Source organism: Ochlerotatus camptorhynchus, unplaced genomic scaffold, assembly GCF_037179485.1.
Source record: "Ochlerotatus camptorhynchus isolate MF236.1 unplaced genomic scaffold, CSIRO-AGI_Acam_v1.1 ptg000196l, whole genome shotgun sequence".
In the NCBI taxonomy this organism is placed as follows: domain Eukaryota; kingdom Metazoa; phylum Arthropoda; class Insecta; order Diptera; family Culicidae; genus Ochlerotatus; species Ochlerotatus camptorhynchus.
The window spans coordinates 1,661,133-1,683,415 of record NW_027040686.1 but is presented as its reverse complement, the minus strand read 5'-3'; the positions used below and the strand labels follow the sequence as shown (position 1 = coordinate 1,683,415).

At 37.6% G+C, this 22,283-nt stretch overlaps 1 protein-coding gene and 1 long non-coding RNA gene across 2 annotated transcripts in view; one reads left to right on the top strand and one right to left on the bottom strand.

Moving 5' to 3' along the window:
• ImpE1 (Ecdysone-inducible gene E1) overlaps positions 1 to 22,283 on the top strand; it is a 186,044-nt gene that overhangs the window by 138,911 nt on the left and 24,850 nt on the right. The gene's annotated exons all lie outside the window — the stretch shown is intronic.
• On the bottom strand, positions 16,927 to 17,629 carry LOC135702745 (uncharacterized). The gene is made up of 3 exons (XR_010517716.1): positions 17,472 to 17,629; positions 17,385 to 17,411; positions 16,927 to 17,055 (listed from the first exon to the last, which is right to left on the bottom strand). It is a non-coding gene; the product is annotated as an uncharacterized LOC135702745 (long non-coding RNA).

The window sequence follows — 22,283 nt, the reverse complement described above, 5'->3', positions numbered from 1 at the left end:
AAATTAAGCTCCAAAATCGCTGTTGTCGTCATCGTGATCGTATATTAAAAAAATTAATAATCAACCGCAGAAACTATATGAATTATCACGTACCTCTGCTGTTCACGCAACAAATAAGTTGAAATGTTCAAACCTCCATCACATTGGAACTATTCCTTTCCTCTCGAAATATAGTTGACTTTTCCGTTTCTGTTATTCCATGTCCCTCTTATTCAGAAACGATCGTCAGTCATTATGGTTTTACTCTGATGGCTTGGTTGTCTTTTGCAATAGTTTTTGCTTACTCAGCAGAAAATCATGGGTTCAGTCTCAGGTTTCTTTAAATTAAAGAGTTGATTTGATCGGTTTGTTTTCTCATAGCACAGGGGTGCAAAAGGCCAAATCCATGAACTTTTCTTCATTAGCACCTTTTACAGTGGTTTTTTCAGTAGGATGTCTTCAGAAGAGTTTTTAAAAATGACAAGACCCATTGAATGAAGTTAAGTTTTAGTTCAAAACTTCACCACAGGTGGCACTGCAAAATCTAACTTTTTAGTTTGACCAGATAGAAATATAAAGTCTTGAGCTAAGTTGTAGGTTGCTTCATAACTAAAAACTTTGTAAAAGACGCTACATCTCTATCTGTTTGTTATGTTGAGTTATGAAGCTGTTTTTTTTTTTAATATTTCCGAAATTATTTGTTTAGATGACTATAATGTTCTGTAACTTTTTAATAATCAATAAAATACACAACTTTGCTAAAGACAAAAAGATTTATCTGCAAAACAATAAATGTTATAGGCAATATCAGCTCAAAAATAGCCAAATTTCAAGCATCCACAAACTTCAAAGAGGCAAAAAGGCGCAGACGGCTCCTCAATACGATGAAATTGTAGTGAAAATACTATCATTTCATCTAGTAGTCATTTGTATCCCGTTGTATCCATGTGAGCTGACCAGTGTTTTATTAACAGCATTTTAACCACCCACTATGTTTTGTTTGTTTGTTTTTGACATGCCAAAGCAACCCATGATTACCATGTTTTAACTGACATTCAAGCGTTATGGTACAACAATTGCGTTCATCCGAGTAAAGCCGGCTACTGTTTAAAAAATTCTGATTCACGGATCTAAAGTTGTGGAAAGCTTTCTAGTTCCAATAGGCTAATTGTCGAAACAGGCGCAAGAAAGTCGTAATAAAGACTTATACCCCGTACAGACTATGGCTTATATCATGGCTGTCTTGCAATGAGCACTCATACATATGATTTCCAGGGAAAACTAGATGATATAAGCCGTCTGTACAGGGTATTAATATTTGCTTCTATTATTTTATGGCTTGTGTGCCTCAAAAGAGCCCCCAGTTTTACTTCAGCTGAAGTTTCTGAGATAAGTAAGGATTCTTTTACGGGGTAACAACTTCTCTTTGCATCCAACACTTTGTGTTATGAAGGATAAAGGTTTACGTTGCACCGAACGGCACCTTTACGCAATTTTTCATATTGATTTTTCGTCAGATTCAGATCCATGACAAGAGCTTCATTATTTGTAAACGGAACAAGAGATTTAGAAACTAAACGTTGCAATGACGACACTTGCGTTGTTTTTGATGGACTCCTTTGCGTAATATCTTGCTCAATAGTCGCGGAATCGTGTTTACCCTCCTCTATTAGTTTCATTTGCGTATCACATGCTAACTCAGCCGTTGGATATTTGTTCCTTAAATCCGATGTCTTCCGCCTTTTTACAACTTCGCGCTTCGAATGCCAGTAACTTTCTGCCACGTTTAACAGGTGAGGATGTCGAAGGAATGCCATTAATACTTTTTGAAGGAAGTTTAAACGGGCTGGTACAGTAATCGTTGCTATATACTTTTTCTTCGGTTGGGTTATGTTTTTGCCATAGCTTTTTAAAACATTTACACATCGATAGTACAATTTGTTTAGTTTCTATGACTCATGGTGAGCTCAGGTTCAATTTCATAATAAGTGAAAACTTCGTTGCAAACGGAGGCAACCTTTTCATCTCCTAAGGAGTTTTTTTCAGATTGAAAACAGCTTTCGTTTATCGATTTCAACTGAAATAGAGAATCGATAACCTCATTTTAATGTTGTTCAGTATATTTGACTGGTTGTTGTTCAAAACCATTCCCCAGCAATAAAACACAAAAAATTACATGAATGCAGAATATCAAGAAAAAAAAACGCATTACCATTCATATAAGTAAACAATATTTGACTTACCTTCTGTGCAGTCAAAATTTTCAGAATGTTATTTACAAACGAATTTTTACTCCGATGAACGCAAATGCAACGAACGTTTTGTACCATAACGCTCGAATGACAGTTAAAAATGGCAATCATGGGTTGCTTTGGCATGTCAAAAACAAACTAACAAAACATGATGGGTGGTTAGAATGCTGTTATTCTATTGAAAAAACCACTGTAAAAGGTGCTAATGAAAAAAGTTCATGGATTTGGCCTTTTGCACCACTGTTGATTGGTGTGTTTATCAAACTACCATTGTATCAAAACAATGATCACATTACCTATCAAGGTGAATTTTTATCCAACGAACATCACCATACTAACAAAACCTCCCTCTTGTGACCTTTGTGGGTACGTACTGCCCATGAATGAGAAATTAGCTAATGTGCCTCAAACACGAAATCGAGAAAAATGCATCTTTAACATTTTTGTTCGTGAAATAAGGTTTACTAGATAAAATTAACTTTTGAAATGTTCACAACTATATTTTCCTATGCCGGAAACATGCCGTTGAATAAAAACGATGACAAATTTAGCCAATTTCCTTAAATGCTTCATGTTCTCATTTATAGTGATTTGAATTCCTGCTAGATATGGCTTTAAATTATCTAAAACAATACGAAATCACTAGGGAAAGTGTTCAGATACCATCTGAAAGATTCGCATTGTTAACAAGAGCAGTCGAACTTACACTCAAGCAAAGTATAATTCAAAAAATTGGTGCTGCCTTCCGGAAAAAAAAGTATATTGGTATAACCTTACAGCCGGGATAACAAATCTGATGAATAATCATAATATTGATATTTATAAGTGTATTTCGAAATATTTACTATTTACGTTTCCCTAACCCTTTCCATCTATTATTTATGCACAAATAAGGCTGTTATAAAAAAAATAAAAACATCCATTCCATAATATATTTTAATAAAACCTCAAAAACCGAAAAAATATCTGAACCTTTAACATTTATTAAATTTTTTTAATTCAAAAGTTTAACAAAAAACAAGTTTTGAAACCTGAATCATCAGACTCACAACCTGATGCCTATGACTACTTGACTATAAGACCATCTTACTTGGTTGCTGCGCTCGGTTTCAGACTCATCATGCACATTAGACAATTTATCATTTATATTGCACATTTGCTATCTAGTGTTTCAAGTCGTTATCCTCGCATATCAATTTGTGTTTGAAATTTTATGTAGTGGGGACCTGACAAGAGTGCCACCTATCAAGCCATATTAGCCAATTTCTCATTTATGGGCAGCGTAAAAATAAACACGGTCCCCACAACAACAAAGGTCACTCTAACTTTCCTTCCCATCTCCCACCTGATTGCAAGGACGTGGCCGGCGTCGTTATTGATCTTTAATATAAGGAGTCACTGAAACATGTACAATGAGAATATTCGGTCACTTCCAGCCCCATTCAATTGATTAATTGTGCAATTTCACTGATTCTGATAAATCACGATGAAGATACCATTGATTTGTGCAGTCAGTCTAAGCTAAGCTAAGCTAGACGCATTCAAATTTGTTTATGTCCGTTATCTTTCCATCCGAGGAAAATTTTCCTCGTTCCAGAATAAGGCCTGTACTCGAAAGAAATGCACCAGACAAAAGTGTTCGCCAAAAATTTATTTTAAGTCGGATTTTCTTGAAACTTTCACGGAATGAACTAATACATATGGATTATGTTTCGGCATAATTACTTTATCCAATTTCCTTTCCATCGCTGAAAGCCCGCACCTTTCCCTTAAGACCCCTCATTACATTTTGTGCTATGGTGGAGCCGACCTTTTTGGTCACTTTCATCCATTCTTTCTTCAACTCCAGCTCGTTCTTAAACACCTTGGACGATTTTCGAACTTTGGCCTTCATTATGGCCCAAAATCTTTCCACCGGACGAATCTCTGGTGAATTTGGGGGGTTGGCGATTTTTGGTACAAAAACAACGTTATTGTATCTGTACCAATCCAACGTCGATCGCGCGTAATGTCATGATGCCAGGTCCGGCCAAAATAATGTCTCGCCTCCGTGGGACCGCAGAAAGGGCAACAGACGCTTCTGGAGGCACTTTGTGCGGTAAATTTTGCTGTTGATGGTACCCATTGTGATGTACGGTTTACTCAGTTTACCGCATTGGCATATGGCCTGTCAGAGCAAGTATTTGTTGGCGAATTTGTCCACTTTCTTCTTCCTTATGTCTTCCGGAACATCAAACCGTGATTTGGCAACGTAGAACTCCAGCCCTGGTATCTGCTTTGCGTCTGCCTTGATGTAGGTTTCGTCATCCATAACCACACACATCGGTTTCGTTAACTACTCTCGATACAGCTTTCTTGCGCAGGATTTGGCCGCCGTGTTTTGTTGATCACACTAGTTCGGTGCCTTCTGGACCTTGAATACACGAAGCCCAGCTCGTTTCATGGTTTGCTGAACGAACCAGGGAGAGCACTTTGCCGTTAGAGCCACGTCGCGAATCGAAAGGTTCGGATTACGCTTGAAATAATCCAACACCTTCCGGGCCTTCACAGGGTCAGCTGTCTTCGATTTTCTTCCACTTCCAGCCCGCCGCTCGGTCTTCTGGGACTCCTTAAACGATTTTTCCACCTGAGACACAGTTGTATGGGTGATTCCCAGTTGTCTTCCGATCCATCTCACGGTCGCAGTCGGATTATCCATGACGGCGCTCAAAATTCTCCGGCGATTTTCTTCTTGTTTCGATGATATTTTTCTTTTTTTTTTTTCTTTATTAGAGTGACTTTCGATGATATCTCAATAACTACTGAACCGATTGTTATGAAATGTTGCACATGTAAACAATTCACTCCAAACTAGTTATACCAAGATTTTCATAAATTGTTACCCACCGATAAAAAAAAGTTACACACGGATAAAAATGGTGCATTTTTTTTTCGAGTACAAACCTTAATAAGATTTTTTTCTGAGGATCTAGAAAAGTTGTCTAGGTCCAAGAGCTATGAAAAAATTCTAAATGTTGAGGTGTTATAGAAATTTCTAATGTTGGAAAGAATGGAGCATATTTCTATGTACCTCAATTTTGTGATCTAATAATCAATTCGCAACATCCACCTAATTTCAACTTAGTAAATTATTTGTTTAAAATCATCGATGTAGACAAAATAGTGCAGGGTGAGGAAATGGAGGTTAGAATTGGAATTCATTGGACTTATCATACTTACATTTCGAGAGCAAATTTATGGGATCCTTAAACCATTTGTTTTATTCTCAAGAAGCATGAGAGCATGAACGGTTTGTGAGTTTATAAAATTTCTTGAAGAGGAATTCGCAATCAACGGAAGATTTAAAGCATATATGCAATATACATACCAAAAACCAGCCCTTTAAGGAGTACTCGTAATTCCAAAGCGCTTGATTGTTCTTAACAATAAGGGTCTAGACAATGGTTCAAAGCGCGTTTCAGATCCAAAAAACAGCAACAGTCTTATCTTTACGCCCCAAGCAACACACGTCCATCATAATAAGTTACTGCAACTTGATTGTGACTGAAATAAGTTACACACAAGTAATCACAACTGTTCAGTGACAAGTGTGATGCTTGGGGCTCCAAGTTGTCTTTGCTAACATCAAATTCATGCAGTTTTACAAAAATGACCTTCCCGATATTCTGATTGTTCTGGTACAAAGAGCTGCTTTACAAATACTCCAACAGCTGGCCTTTAAAAACAAGTTCTAAAATGTTCTCTACTGTGTGCAACATGTTGGGACGAAACGCATCGGCTATAACCGTTCCAGCAACTTTTTGAATATGAACAAATGTGTGGCACATGTCCAATCTGCCATGATTCATTAATAAGGTCCAGCAAGATGTGGCCAATGACATGAAAACAATCTTGAATAACTCTAGCATTAACATTTTCTACTCCAGCCGATTTTCCTAATGAAAAGCAAATAGCTCTATGTTCATCAAATGTAATTGGGTGAAAATCTTCAAATCTTCAGCAACTATTAATCGCTTGTTTTATTTTACCAGGTTCATTTCCCAATTCAATGGATTGATTAATCAATGAAACACTGTTGACAAAATAATCATTAAACTTCGATGCAATTACTAGCGGTATGCTGTGGTTTTAATTCTGATCAATCTTTCTCTGGTCATATTGCAACGAGTTTTTTTATCGATTGTGAATATTTGTAACGCGCGATTGTGTACCTATTCCAATGATTATCACTATTTGATCTACATAGTTTCTCTTACGCAGCTATTCGAGTTTTTTTTTAAAGAAACAAACTTTTTCTCAACTAATTGATTGGCACAAGTTTACAAAGCGTTAGTTAAAACAGCTGTAGATACATCTAAATTACCATCTTCTTCCTACAAAATCTAAACAGCCTGTTTCGAATATTTTCTCCAGCACTTAAATTTTACAAAGTCATCGTTATCATTGATATTTATTGTCTAATGATCGGTTATTTTCAAATCAGTATCCCTAACTGAACAAATAAAATAAAAATTGAAATAACCGTGACCAATTAAAGTTCTAACACAGAAAAACAGACATAACATATTGAATATTTCTCACTGTAAAACATCGTCGCTAAAACATTACCGCCATCTGTTGAATACACAGTGGTGGGTAGTACGCTGAATAGATGGCGGTAGTGTGTAAACGTCAAACGCAAGGGAATTGACTATGCGCGCCACAGGTGGCAGTACTACCAACTAGGATACTTTTAAATCGATCGTTAAATGCTTGTTCGATGAACAACTTGCGAGTATTATGTCTGTTTGTCTGTGGTTCTAATGTGCCTGGGAATGCGCGTATATTCATCTAACGTTTGTTTAAAAAGAAAAAAAAAATCAGTTAAACGCTTCAAATGCGTTATAGTTGTAACGCAAATCAATATCTAAATCACCAGCTAATATATTTAATTTATTAGAATTAAGGAATGTCTCGGGCCAGTTCTCTAGAGCAAATTTTACATTTGGTAATTTGAAAGTGTTAAGAATTTCAGCCAGATCGGTTCATTTTGTACGAATGTCTATGAAGCAATTACATTTTTAATAATTTACCGTGCTCAGATCCTAAGATTTATAAAAAAAATATTGGCCAATCTTATCTATAGTACAATTGAGTAATCCTACGGAAAATGCTATGATGATGTAGCTGTAGAAAAACGATTGTGTCCCCCCCAGGCATGATCTCTGCTGTCCATAGCCATACTCGTTAATAATGCGTTTTATCTCATGGATAAACAAATAAACCAATGTACAAACGAATGGATAGCTAACCATACAATACCACTTAAACTGTAGTTTGGCTCCGAATCGGTTGCTAACAGCAGCAAACGGAAGAGCCCACTTATACTCATTCATTGTCCCGTGCTCAATCGCACTGGATTCCAAAGCTAGTGCGCCCATCAAACGTTGGCAGTGGTTGCTCGCCATAAGAGCTTTCATTATTATGAAGAGCCAAGCGGCGCAGCACCTTTGGACAATAGAACCTAGAATGCACCATATGTACACCTCAACCCGGGGGCAACTTGACAAGTCCAGTACATTTCCAGTGTACTCCGAAAATTTGGTGCTGGTGGTTCTGTCAAACTCACAAATTTCAGAAGTGTTATCTGAATAGGGCGAATGCAGATATGTAAATAAAGTAAATAAAATACTGAACATAAGAACAGATAGCCTCATCTGTTTCTTGAAACTTCAAGTTGGTGGGGAACAATGTTAATGAAACGGACGGCCCGCATAAACGCGAACCATAAATTGACCTTACCAAAAATGGTTAAAAATTGTTTATAATCCCTGCTAAACTTCAACTGAAAAGGTTATGGAACTTTACATGAACGTTTAATGATAAAGTTTTAAACTTAAGTATTATAGTTTTCTGGAAGTGGACCTTACAAATAAAGGGTTGTTAAGAACCATTACCATTCAAAATTCTTGTTTTCTCCATATACATATTTTCGGGAGGAGGACTATATTAGAACCTTTTAAATTATGGTTTGAGAACATTAATGGTTATAGTTATGGTAGTCAGTAAGGTCCATGAATAGTTTTGTAACATCGATCAACTTTATGTGGAATATATCGCGAATTGGTTGCCTGTAAATTACTGATTACAAATTCACGATATATTCCACGTAAAGTTGAGCGATAATACAAAACCATTAATGGACCTTACTGACTATCATAACCATAACCATTAATGTTCTCAAAGCATAAGTAAAAACCAACCCGGGGGCAACTTGACAAGTCCAGTACATTTCCAGTGTACTCCGAAAATTTGGTGCTGGTGGTTCTGTCAAACTCACAAGTTTCAGAAGTGTTATCTGAATAGGGCGAATGCAGATATGTAAATAAAGTAAATAAAATACTGAACATAAAAACAGATAGCCTCATCTGTTTCTTGAAACTTCAAGTTGGTGGGGAACAATGTTAATTAAACGGACGGGTGTAACAAAAGACAATCACTGAAATTTATTCGTTTTAGAAGCTCATTATGAATATCTTTTGTTGAGAGACGCTTATTTTAATTTATTTTATTTATTTCTTCATGTTTGAATGAATATACGAAATGTTAGTGTTCACACAGCAAACCTGCTACTCACCGCGAATAAGAATCAATTTTGTATTTTTTTTTCACCCCTCAATAGAAAGATGGGGAAGTAAACTGTTTTTAAAAATACGGCTTTTTATTGCAAGTCTTCACCGCACAAGTATGCTCAGAAACATTATTCTCAAGACTGATAATATTCAAGAGCAAAATATAATAGAATTAACCAATGTGTTTTTATTTCTATTTGATTATATAAGAAAAACTTCCATCAATCTGTTCCAATTTGTTTGGATTTATTTCATTTCACCACGAAAATCATAAATCGCTCTTTTCACATGGCATTCTTGCTTGTTGCTTGACATCCACACATGGTGAAACAAAAAGTTGCCTTCCCATAGAGAAATACCATTGCGGCGGTGAAGGGCAGTCCCTTTGTTTACGTTGTGTGGCGACATCTACTATTTGCAAGTGGGTACGTGAAACTAAGATTATCTGTCACCTTGCCGGGGAGTTGGTACACCTACACTCATGATGGGTGGGGGTGTGCGTGGGAGATGAGGCGAAGCTGCGAGCCTACACATGAAACCGTTGCGTTTGACCGAGTTATTCTCTCTCTATCTATCTCTCTCTCTATTAACACAAAGAAGGAGGAAAGCATCAAGAGGGGACAGTGACCGATTCGAAGAACAATTGTCGAAACCTAATTACAGCATCATCATCATCATCGTCATTATCATCATCAGCAGCAGTAACATGCAGCTGTTTGGTGAATAATGTAGCTGTAGCTTTACAAATACCATCATTGCTGTGTCACTTGTCGTCCGGTGCCGTGGTGGTCAGTGATTAAATGCTCCTCAGAGTTTACCGAAATGATGAAAAGGTAACGCAACGACTCCGATGACCACCGTTGCGGTTCGTTCGTTAATGAGTGACGATGGGATGGAAAATGGTGGAATATTTTCCGATGCACTCCGTTATGGATAGGATAGTTGGGTCAGTAGTGTAGAATGAGTTGAACCGAGGAACGTGGATTTTGCGTCTTTTTTTATGATAAATATAAAATGTTCCACTTTTGATTAGACTGAAAAAATTGTTGCTTTCAGAAATTGCGCTTCGGATTGATAGAGCAATTATTCCACCAATGATAAATATTTAACTAGTAGCGGATCATCTTTTGTTTGTTTTTGTTATAGATGCTTAAACTATCCTGCAGTCATAACTCATAGCCAGCTTTGAAGCGGATTTGTAATTGCTGAAGTATGTATAAATTTTGGTAATTCAAGGTAAGTTTGTAGCCATTTGTTCTATATTCTGAAATCTAGAGTTAATCTTATTCAAAAGCCAGCCTCGTGAATTTGGAAGCCATGGGAATAGTTCAAGTCTCAAAACTGAAGTTTCCCTTAATTCCATGTAACCAAAAAAAAACAAATGAAGACATTTCACCACATTCGTCGTTGTTGTTTATGGCGCCAATCGTCAGCTTAATCTCGGTTAGTGGTCAACTTGCGATTCAGTCCGTTGCCACCCCGCAAGAAAGCAATTTGAATTTGAATTGAATCGACCATCACTGCCATAACCCAAATTTGGGCTTTTGTTTTGTTCTTTTCACTTTCGTTCATCACCGCTTGCCGCCTGTCTGTTGAAAAAACAGCATGCTCAAAAGAGAAATGGTCAGGAAATTTCAACCTAAAAGAAGTCATTTTCACTTCTGCTGCTGGACTGTAAGCAGATGAGAAAGGTCTGAAGCACCGGTAAGCGACAAATGGCAATAAAAATATGGTGAGAATTAGTGAGAAGATACAGTAGGGAAAGAGGTGGTTGGACGAGTTTTGTTTAACTAAAACATATTTAAAGCTTGTGATTCAAAGGCATCGAGCAGTTGTATTTGATCTTGTGAACATGTCATGACTATTTGGGTAACAATGTTTAGGGAGATCTATTTCACCCCCATTGCTCTATGGAGAAGAAGGTAAGTTTTACCGCTCATTTAATGTCTTATTTTTTATATTTATTTTGACATGATAAACTTTTGGCATTTGGAACAATGCGACCGCGGAACAGGCCCTGAAAATGTGGGTTAATAACATTTGAGTCAATGTAATCCATCTAGCTGAGGTTGAAAATGTTTGTGTGAAACAATTTTCATTAAAAACACCAAGCGATGGTCCTAATTGAGCATAGTCCATGTCTCGTGGTCTTGGAGGACTACCGATTGCATCAGCATTTTTGTAGATAGTCAACTTCGAGCTGCGGCGAATTTTATTCAACCGGAGCATCCTTCAGAGTCTAAAGTAAGCACGATTCCCTGACACAATTCGTTATTGCTCGTAGCAGCAGGCTAACATTATATTCTCTTGAACCTCTTCCTCTGATGATATTTGTCTTCGATGCCTTAAAGTCTAATCCGATTAGACTTCCCTGGGAATAGAAGTATCATTACCAAAAAATCATCTTTAATTATATTAAACTGTAATTTAGATACAATCTTCATATTATTTTGAATCAAAAACACTACAAAATCACTCAATAAAAGAGGACGAAAAATTCCTCCGAACTTTCACTTGGCATGGTTGTCATGTGTCCTCCCATTGGTAATTTTGATCCTTATTGAAAACTATTAGACCCGTTTTTTTAGCATAAGGGTGGCTCGTTCCGTTTAGGGTGGTCCAAAAAATCACCACCATCGAACCAATTTTTATATTTTTTTTAATCATTACTTTTGAACCTCTGGAGTGATTTTTTGGATCAAAAGGTCAAACGGAATATTTTTAAATTTAGTTCTTTAGGGAATACATATATGAATATGGACTTAATTTTTTTCTGCTCTGTTATGTTTTGTATTACAAACATTACCTTGCTTCCTAATCTCCATTTTAAAAATGAATAAAGACGGTTCCGCAGCCTTCAAGTTATACGTAATCACACCTAGCTGTCAACCATAAAGCAGTTTTATGTTTTTGTGATGTTTTACTTATTGTGAACGGACAAATATGCTCCAAGTCGTTCATTAAAGCAGCGCCGGTCGTGTAGAGGTAAGCGTGATTGCATCTTACCCTAAAGGACCTAGATTCAATCCCAGTCGGCACCCTGGTCTGGCGTCGTTACACTGAGGCAAAAGAATGAGAGAATTCCATAGAGATGAACCAGCCTAAGGCTGAAAGTCTCGTTAATAAAAGAAAAAAAAAAATGAGAGAATTCCATATGAACCACATATGAATTTTATTCACAATAAATCGGCATGAATTTCAATGATTTGCCTTACGAAAAATAATGTCGACAAAAGAATAATAAAACGAAGCAGACTGTAACCAAACCATGGCCGTTGAGATTATGGGTCCTGTTGCGGAACCACTCGGCTATCAACGCTTGGGAAAATGGAATAGTCAATGGCGTATAAGAGCTAGATCATGTTAGACGAAAATCTTTCATAAGTCGTGCTTATGAAATTCATATGCGTCGTTCATAAGTCGAGCCTTATGAAATTCTTAAGTCTATTTGCATCAGTGTAACATTGGTAGTCAGTACGGAAAACAAGATCGACGGAAAACAAATCAAGGAAAGTTGATTATAGCGCAAGTAAACTATGAAACTACAATAATCTCAAGCGATCTTAGCCTTAGAACTTCAAAGACATTCCTTTATTCTATGGAGATTAGTATCCAATCATCCACATCTTCTGCATGTTTCTTGATTACTAAGAATGTTGTTAGCAGAGAAACTCTCTGCTAATGAAATTAAATTCATGTTATTATTTTCCCACAATTTTTTTATTCAATTTTAGGAATACAATTGAAGGAAGTAGACAAAATAGTGGTAAAAGTTAGGCTAGGTTACTTTATCAAAGATAGTTGTAAAGGTTTAGTAGTATTGTAATCATATCTTTCTTTCTCCTGCGTTTCTTCCAGAATCCCTTCTCTGGCATTTTTCGTCAAATGTTCTGGAATTCTTAGTTTAGTTAATTATTTTTCTTCATAATTTTTTTTTTCATTATTGTCTGAGTTAAAACATATATTTTTAATAATTAAAGCCATCATTTTAACTTGAGGGTTCGTTTTTAAATATTCTAGTACACTTCTTTAAAATATTCTAGATACCACTGATTACACTCTACTTTGAAGATATTCTCAATCCACATACATGCCACAAGTCTTTCTGACTTGGGCAATTTGTCGATCCAGGGGCGGACAAATTTGAGCAAGATACTATAACTGATGTAAGAACTCAGCACTCACCAACTACCTACTCGGAGATCAAACATACAGCACCCGGTCGACTCAGGCGACAAGAGCAAGCTCCGGAACACCCAGGGTCGGCTAGCTACCGGGTAATCAGAGGGTTTTACGATACAAAAACGAAGAGCTTTCACTTTTCTTTAAACGCATTTATTCACCACTTTCTGTATTATGTGCGTGTTGTTCTGTGTTCATAATTTCGTGTAATATGTGTCGTGTAGCCTAATCGCGTTGTTCGCTGTACCGGTACATACTGCTGCCGCCGTTGATGGTGAATCGGGATGGCCAACACAGTGACTCCTGTCCTACTGTGCGGCCGGAACTCTCGCCAGATTGGCGAAGCGAGCGGATGACGGGCCAGCGGGCGTTGCTGAACGATGGGATGGCAGGCGTCGTCCTTCGTTGGCACGATCGGCCGACCGTGGCAAGGCCACCTTGGTCAAGCCGAGAAGGGAAAACTCTTTAGCGATTATAGCCTACGTTTGGCCAGATAGTAGTGTTTCGGTCCTTAACAATTAGGCTCGGAAACTGTTTCCAATATTTCTCGAGCCGGCCGTGTGCTGACGGATGACCTTTTTAAGGTCCAATATAAAAAAAGAGGTCCTGAACGTAAGCTTACCCTAGCGCACCTAGCTGCTGCTAGGGGGGGTCCTGGTTCACGTTCTAAAACACCAACCACTGCACTTACCTAATTAAATGCGTCTTAGCACACGGACGCCTGATATTAAAAGAGGCCGATTTTGGGCAATGGCCGTTCTTCTCCCCAATTTTCTTTCATCCCGTCATCCTAATTTTCTATGGTTGTTTGTAGTTCTATTGTGGACATAACGTAACGGCACAACATTTTCACAGCGATACAAAACCCTATCACTTTTGTGGTATACTGCTGTTCTTGCGCCACAAACGTGAAGGTTCTTAATATATAACATAAATGACAAAAACCTATGAATTTGTGAACAAACGGTTACAATACAATAGTTTTAATAAGATGGAAATATTCAAAATCCTGCATTTTTTACTCAAATTCAAGTATCTCGTGTTGTGTTTCTTCAGTGTGTTTTATGTTATCAATTACTGCATTTTAAACTATCTGCTTCATTAATAATCTGAGGTCCCAGTTTTGCCTGGTTGACCATTTAAAAAGATGATTTAGTGAAATGTATTATTAATTTGAAAGTTCTTGTGAAAGTCTCAAAAAAAAAACAATAAACGATCGAATTCGGAATCATCAAGTATGATAATATCTAAATCATCTGTAAAAACAATTTCCTTAACCATAAACTAAAAAACTTACCAGACACGAATGCCACGATGATGGTAAAGTGTCGTTGCTTCGTTATTTGACATTTCCCTTATGTGAAAAGAACTATACTGATTTTTTTATATCGTCAGTGAGAAAACCGTTTACTAGCACTTTTGGTGATGCTATTTTGTATATATTTTTAATGTAATCTATAATTGATTATGCAAAACAAAATTTATCCAAAACTTGCCATAAATAGTTGTGATCAACCTTGTCAAAAGCCTTGTTTACGTTTATGTTCACAAGACATTCCTTGAAGCGTTTCTATTCACAAGTTTTAGTTAACACTCTTCGAAGATCTTTCAAGTTATTTATACAGGATTTGTTTTTTGAGCACCGTATTCTTTCTGCCAGTATTTTCATAAGAAGTTCATACAGATCGATAATCGTCCAACTATTTGCTTTGTCTTCTTTGTTTGGATGGCAAAAGGTTTCCGATAAATATGAGTTAAATATTTGTAACAAATCCTTCTTAAAACACAAAAATTCTTCAGATAAAACGCATTATTTAGTTTATCCGGACCAGGAGATTTTTGTGTTGAACACAACTTAAGCATTCTGTCCAATTCTATTAATATTATGGGCCTTGTCAAGTTTGCTCTATCGATGTCATCTAACCTATTAGTTACACTATTTGTGGGGTCCTCAACGTCAATCGAAATGTCAGAACTTTGTTCAAGATTGAAGTGTTTTGCGTATTAATCAAGTTCAATTTATATCAGCTCCGCTGTTTCAACAACTATCGAGTTATCTTTTATAAGTTTCAAATTATGATTCGTTCCCATTATTTTAATCTGTGTAGAAATTTGAAAAATATGCATATATTCTCCTTACACGAGGTTTGAATAATGCATATTATTCCCAACATATTTCAATCTATTTGCTTCAATTTCAAAAAGACTAGAATTAATCTTTAACTAATCATGTTTGTATTAACGTCGGAAATCAGATTTAAAATGGTTATTTTATACAAGGAGATGAAAGTATAGAGCTGATAGTTCCGATAGAGTACGGCAGTGTAAAAATTGTATTTATATAGAGAGTAGAAAGCTAACAAAGGTCAATTTTGAGGAAGGCACGAATTGGGTTGGTCATCTCGTTTATCAAACTCCCCTGTTTTGGAGGGATGATGAGGGGTATCTCCCCCCATGTTTGGTATCAATCAATCAGTTTACCTTCCTATAGTACTACCAACCGATGGAAACTAATGATTTTAAATTGACTCACACTTGACTAGCTTATCTGTCGCAAGTAAATCCATTTACGTACCCCATTCCAGTCAAAATTTTAGTACTACACTATGTTTGTATCGATTCGCTATGAAAGATTGACAGATAAAATGAGGGGTTCGTGGATTTTCCTATGTTTCGAGGACGTTCGGGAGCTTCTGGCCTTAGAGTTACCTCTATGGTGCTACGGTGATGTGCAATTCACAAAAAAGTCGTACCAAAATCCGTCCAAGTGATCATTATCATTTGCTGTAAACTCAATCGACCAGCAAATGCTAATCAGAGTAATTAGTAGTAGTATTAGCACAACAGCAGATGTTCTTTCCGTCAAGATTGAAAAGTGAACTGTTTAGACGAGGTGAATCTAAAGGCTCTTTTAAATCAATGGTAAAGTAATCTGATTCTTCCCAATCAAGTAACAGAAATAACTTTGCAGGCATAACGAATTGTGGCTTGGTAAGCTGATACAGATTGATTGTCCCTGATAAAAATTTTGATACTATTTGAATTGTATTTGTATACATAAAATATTACCTACATTGAGTTACAGGCGACAAATAAACACTGTCTTCATTGCAAGATTAAAACTGTAATTCAATTAAATCTAACAGCTGGCGTTATTGTGACGCCTAATTTAAGAATTGACATTGCAGTATAATAGCTTAAATTTCTCTGATCATCATTTTCGATACTTTCAATCCGTGATGTTTTTTGTAGAATGTATACCAAGTCATTGTATCAGGGTCATCTCCCACTCTATACGGTCCGTTCAAATTGCTGTAGGAATGAAAGTAAAAACATTGAAAAGCGTATACTATTCGACCAAAAGCAGAATTTCTTACCTCCAATGACAATTTTCGTACCACCATCCACCATGATAAAGTGATGCACAATTTCCTGAATTTTCATCATTGTCCTTATCGAGGGTTGTAAATTTCTTTCCCTTATGACCGGTCAAAGCGTCGCCCAAAGTACCGCTGTATGATTCCAGTATTTTCAGGGCATATTGTTCGCTCTCATCACCGATGACAAATTTTCCGTATTTGGCGTACTTCGTGACTCCAGTGTGGTCTTCCAAGTGGATCAAAAGTTCGTGCGTTCTGATAGACGTCAGTTGATGTATCATTTCCAATCCCAACCAAAATTCTCCGTCCAGACTACCAAATCCTATCTTGTAGTCGGTCCAATTCTTTAAAAAATCAACCGATCCGTTGAACCGATTTTGAATAACAATCCAACCACCGCCATATAATGTCTGTTCGCAGTACGCTTCAAATTTAAGGAGAACCGTTGGTGTTAACCAGTAACGGCCTGTTTTTTTCGATTTCAAATCAACACAAGACTTCGCGGTACAGGAAACCCCATAAAGATTTCCATTCAACATCGCCATCAGAAGTTTACTATTATCGGATGGATGTTTACGAGGATTCAGTTCAAATATGGCATTCATTATTCTCTCATGGCTAGCAAATATTTTCTGTTGTTCCAATATCTCACTAGGAAATTAACACAGCATTAAAAACTATGCAACACATACGTCCGATTTTGGAATCCAACGTATGATGGCATTGATGTGCTTATACTCTGTTGTTCCAAATATTACACGTATTTCTATAAAGCGAAATTTTTTGCTAACTCTTTGGAAAGCTACTTCTGACCATAGTAATGTCATATATATGAGCTCTAAAACTTTTTAATTCGAGAGCGTCTTCGAAGGTGGGATAGGGATGACTGTGTTTGTGAAAAATTATGAATTATTGATAAATTTAGAAAGTAAAGAAAACCTTGCCAAAATCGAACGCTGACTTCAAATTTGCTGGCTTACCTGGTTTGCACCTGTAGTTCTAATAATCTGGCAAAAATAAACACATTACTATCGATACAGACGTTGATTTGAAACTTGGTCGCTTACTTGTATTCTAGGTAGTCCAATTTTACAAGGAGAAGTTCGTTTCCGAATCCCGTATTTGTTTCAGTACTATTGGCGGTTGTGGTCCAGCAAACGCTGAATAAACCCAATACCAACAGATGAATCGATACACTTAGACGCATTTTTGTAAGATAACTGAGTTGGCTAGCCCACAAGCCGAGGCTTAAATAGCGATGAAATCAAACTGCAACAACAGATAAGGCAAACGGATGTGGCTTCTGGTACAGTTTTAGACGCTCGCACGCAGATCTATGGCTTTTTGACCAATAGTGTACATCAAATAATTGAAGCCAATTGAAGAATTTAGTTCTAACGGAATTTTCAATAATCTCATCGCAAATGAAAGGATTTAATTTTATTAAGTTTCTAAATGCTTTTGTAAATATGAATTTTACACCGACTTCTAGATATAGGAATTAAAAGATTTGCCACCAAAAATAAAATTTTCAATTTAAAACTCCTTTAATGATGCGAGTAAGAGGTTTTGCAACTTTAAAAAATGAACTGACGTTTTTCATAGCGTTTTTTTTTGTCGTGGAGTCCATATTGTCTTTCGATTGTTAAAATCGTGATCTCTTTGATTGAATACAACTACCTTTTTACCGATTTGAATTGCTGCATCATGCTAAAAATGTACTTCGGGAAAGTTCTTTTCTGCGACAAGATTTGTTGCACACTTCGTCGCACACACACACACAATGAGCCTGACCTCAGAGGCAAACCACCTTCTGAAAGTGGCTAAAATTTAGTAAAGAAAAATGTTTCGGCAAAATTTCCAGGAGTTATGGTACTAGTACCATAGAGGTAACTCCAAGACCAGAAGGTCCCGAAGAAACGTTCCCAACTTTTTGGTTCAGCTCTGGTACTATCTTCGGTCCCATGCTAATCGATGCACCCCTCGAAACATAAGAAAAACCAATAACCCCTCATTTTATCTGTAAAACTTTCATAGCGAATCAAAACAAACATTGCGTAGTACTAGAATTTTGACTAGAATGGGGTTCGCTTATAGATGTTCTTAGGGCCAATAGGCTAGTCAAGTTGTAAGTTTCCACCGGTTGCTAGTACTTTCTGAATTGTTCTTCAAATTAATTATTTCCTTATTTTTCAAAAAGAACAGCATTAAGACTAACTTCCTGTTGAAAAACTTTTGATTTCAAGAAATATTTGAGGTCCTGTATTCAGTAAGGCCAATTAGATGATTGATAAACGTACCCTACTACGGGGTTTTTTTTAAAATAATGATGAATAGTGAAAGCCTGATAGAAAGAGGTCCATAATAGATCAAATTATCCTACATTTCTTCCCCTGAAGGAACGTAGCAAATGTGGTTTTCATCGTTTTCAGCAATGAAATAGTGAATTTAAGTCTTAAAAACAATTTGTAAACCGGGTTGGTGGATGGGGTACGGGGCGAAATGAACACCCTTATGGGGCATAATGGACACCTTACTAAAAACTGGATTAGACTTAGAAATTGACTCTATAACATATGTACATACCTACGCGAACATGTCCCCATCCCTCCCACATACATACAACCCTCACACACACACATACACACACATACACACACATACATACATACAAAAACGCGAACATAGGGGAGACATTTCTTAAGCTTTACTTCGTAGCTTTACAATAAGCAACTCCAAAAGAGTATGTAGAATAAGTTCAATTTGTATAGGGGGTCTAATGGAAAATGCTCATGATTAACTACCTTAACGAGAGGTGCTTACATACCGAAAAGTGCCCTGGAAAGTAAGTAGTTATTGAATCACGGCAATTGATTGACATGATGAAAGCCCGATTCTAAAACTATTATTGAAACTATGATTGACAGTGGGGTTAGTTTAGTAAGTTTTTAAGTAAAACTAATCAGATTTCAACCAAAACAGTAACAGATTTTTATTTAATTCAATTCAATTTCATTGGCAAACACACCTCTGACGATGTTACCGAAATAAAGAAAATAAAACCAATTCACGAACAATCACATAATGAAGATTAGCTACAAATTGATGCCTTATTGAAAGGCACACGAAGGGCAGCGAGGTTCCTGGCATTCATGGAACCACAAGTAGCACTTGGAACATTTGATCCAATCCTGTCCTTTGTCAGAAGAACTGAAACAACAGCCATATATTTCGCAGAGCGTACGGTGCTTTAGTTTGATTGCTCTTTCCTTTCGGACGTCCTCGTTTGCGTTTGGGTGTTTCGGCATCACTGTTAGAAATGTGTCTTGTTTCAGCTTTGATCACCTTCTTTAGCTGATCAATATCCTTCAATGCCTGCGATGACTTCAACTCATTTCGGCTGGGGCTTGATGTTATGTTTCGAGCTTTCTCCCTCTTTCGTCCACCGCCAACTTTTCTGGTAACTGTTTTCGTTAGCGGTAGGATTTCCACAGGAGACACTTTGAAGATGTTTCGGACAGACAAACCGGCTGGAACAGTGAATCGTTGATATCTCCTACCTCATTGTGCATTCGCGAAGGTCCTGCTTCAGTATCGGCTGCGTTGGATTCAAGAACTTCGTCACCAAGTTCATTGTTTGAACGATCGGTTTCTTGGTCTGCTGGAAGAACGTCCGTTACGTCAGCCGGCGCAAAATCATTATCGTTGAATATAAACCGGTTCAGCGGAAAAAATCCTGCCTTATGGAATCCGTTGACACCAAGAGCCGCGTTAGAAGTCTTCATGAAAGCCGAACCGAAAAGCCGGTTGATTTCGTTCAGGGTGACAACCCTACCAGGATTGCATTTGAGGAAACTCTCCGCTTCCTTCGAGAAAGCCGTCTTGAGCGGCCCCATGTAGCTTATGTCAAGAGGCTGTAGTTTGTGGCTGCAATGGGGGGGGGGGGGGGCAAGCACACGACTGTCACATGGCACTCACGCGCTCTTTCAATAAAGTCAAGGTTCTTCGTATGCGAAGAAGGACCGTTCAAAATCAAAAGAATCGGGTTATCAGCTGTTGAACGCGTGTGCTTTAGAAAATGCTCGAACCAGGTGTTGAATTCTTTCACAGTCATCCAACCGGAAGAGTTGCAGACAAATACCGTGTCTGGTGGAGCACCTTCCATAAGACTGGTAGTCAAACGGGCCCTAGGGAATATCATCATAGGTGGCAGTATTTGTCCCGTTGCTGACATGCAAATGCTTGCAGTGGAAAGTAGCCCTCTTTCCGCCGATGTCACAGCTCCTACCTGTCGTCGGCCTTTCAAGGCAAACACTTTGGAACGTTTCGTTTGCACCTAAGAATACAAAATGAGTCAAAACATGCATTTTATTTGAAAATGTGTACAACTTACGGTGAGCACAGAGGTTTCATCAACGTTGAAAATCCTGCTGGCACTGAATTTGCCTCCGTCCATTTCACGATGCAGCACATCGAAGAAGTTGTCGACCGCTATCTTGTTGAATGCTTGCAACCTTGCAGCTGAGGTAGCCTCAGGAGTACGGAGCGAGAGTTTGGGATGACGCTTCCGAAAACCGTGAAGCCAATCCTAACCAGCCAGCTGTGTCTTCGTATTGAAAACATGTTCTTTCCCGTTGCGTTCGGCCAGCTGGAAGGCAAGGCTCCGGATGTCGCGGGTGGTAATTCCGTAGCATCGAACCTCAAAGTCCAAAATGTGGGCCATCAAAACAGCTTCCTCGGCAGGTATGAAAACTGTTTTGAATGAGCCGATTTTCTTCACCTCCTGGCCCAGTACTTCTGCAGTTTTCACATAGCGGATCAGCGTAAGTCTTGAAATTTCATGGTCATTGGCTGCTCGTTTGATAGACGTTCCACTCGGGCGGACAGAATCTATGGCCGCTTCCATGGCCGCTTCCATGGCCGTTTTGGATCACTGCTGCCTTCCCGATTGTCTTTTGTACGTTCGCACCATCACTGCCACCAAAACACTGCGTAGGTAAACAATGTAAACAAGTCAACAAAGTGGGCGTTGAGGGTAGATTCCAGAAACAAGTGGTGTTCATTTTGCCCCTACTAGAGGTGTTCGTTTCGCCCCTAATCGACTATATTAATTTGAATGCATTTTTTTTTAAATAAATTATTGCAAAAAACAATATTGTGATTAATGTCAAATTTCAGCAGCGATACAAAGAACGTGTTTGGGACAAATAGGTAATTGATAATAAATATTCTGAAACGTTCGTAAAACCTTATTTTGCTCTGGTTAGAAATTATAATATTTCAAACCCTTGGGTTATGATTTCTAATTTTTCATATATTTCGGTGGTTAAAAGAGGATATCAACTGTTCTATTGAAAAATTATATGTTTGATAGTGGTAAAAATGATTAACAACTTACATTTCCGTTTAAATTTAAAAGATTTTGTTATTTTGAGGGTGTCCATTTCGCCCCGTGTGTTCATTATGCCCCTAATCCCCCTAATTCATAAATAAATTCGGGCAGAGGTTGTCTCACCATAGAGATCCAAACGCCTTTTTGGCCACCAAACAAAGCAAGCAAGCTACCCTTGTATCACGAATTTTCCCATACTTAACACAATTAATTAATTTAGCTTTATTTAGGAGGCTTTCAGCCTTAGGCTGGTTCGCCTCCACCTACTTAACACACTTACTGTGCGTGTATGTGTGTATTCCTTCCAACCCCCACTGGTCGGTAGTGTTATTATGGTAGAACTATCTCTACAAAGTCGGATTTATGGTCATCAAGGAATCTAAAATATCTTTAAATAACAACAAGACAAGCGAGCAACGAACCGAATGATAACGCTATGTCAGGAGTGGAAAGCAATAATGATATAAAATTTGAGTTCAATCGGACA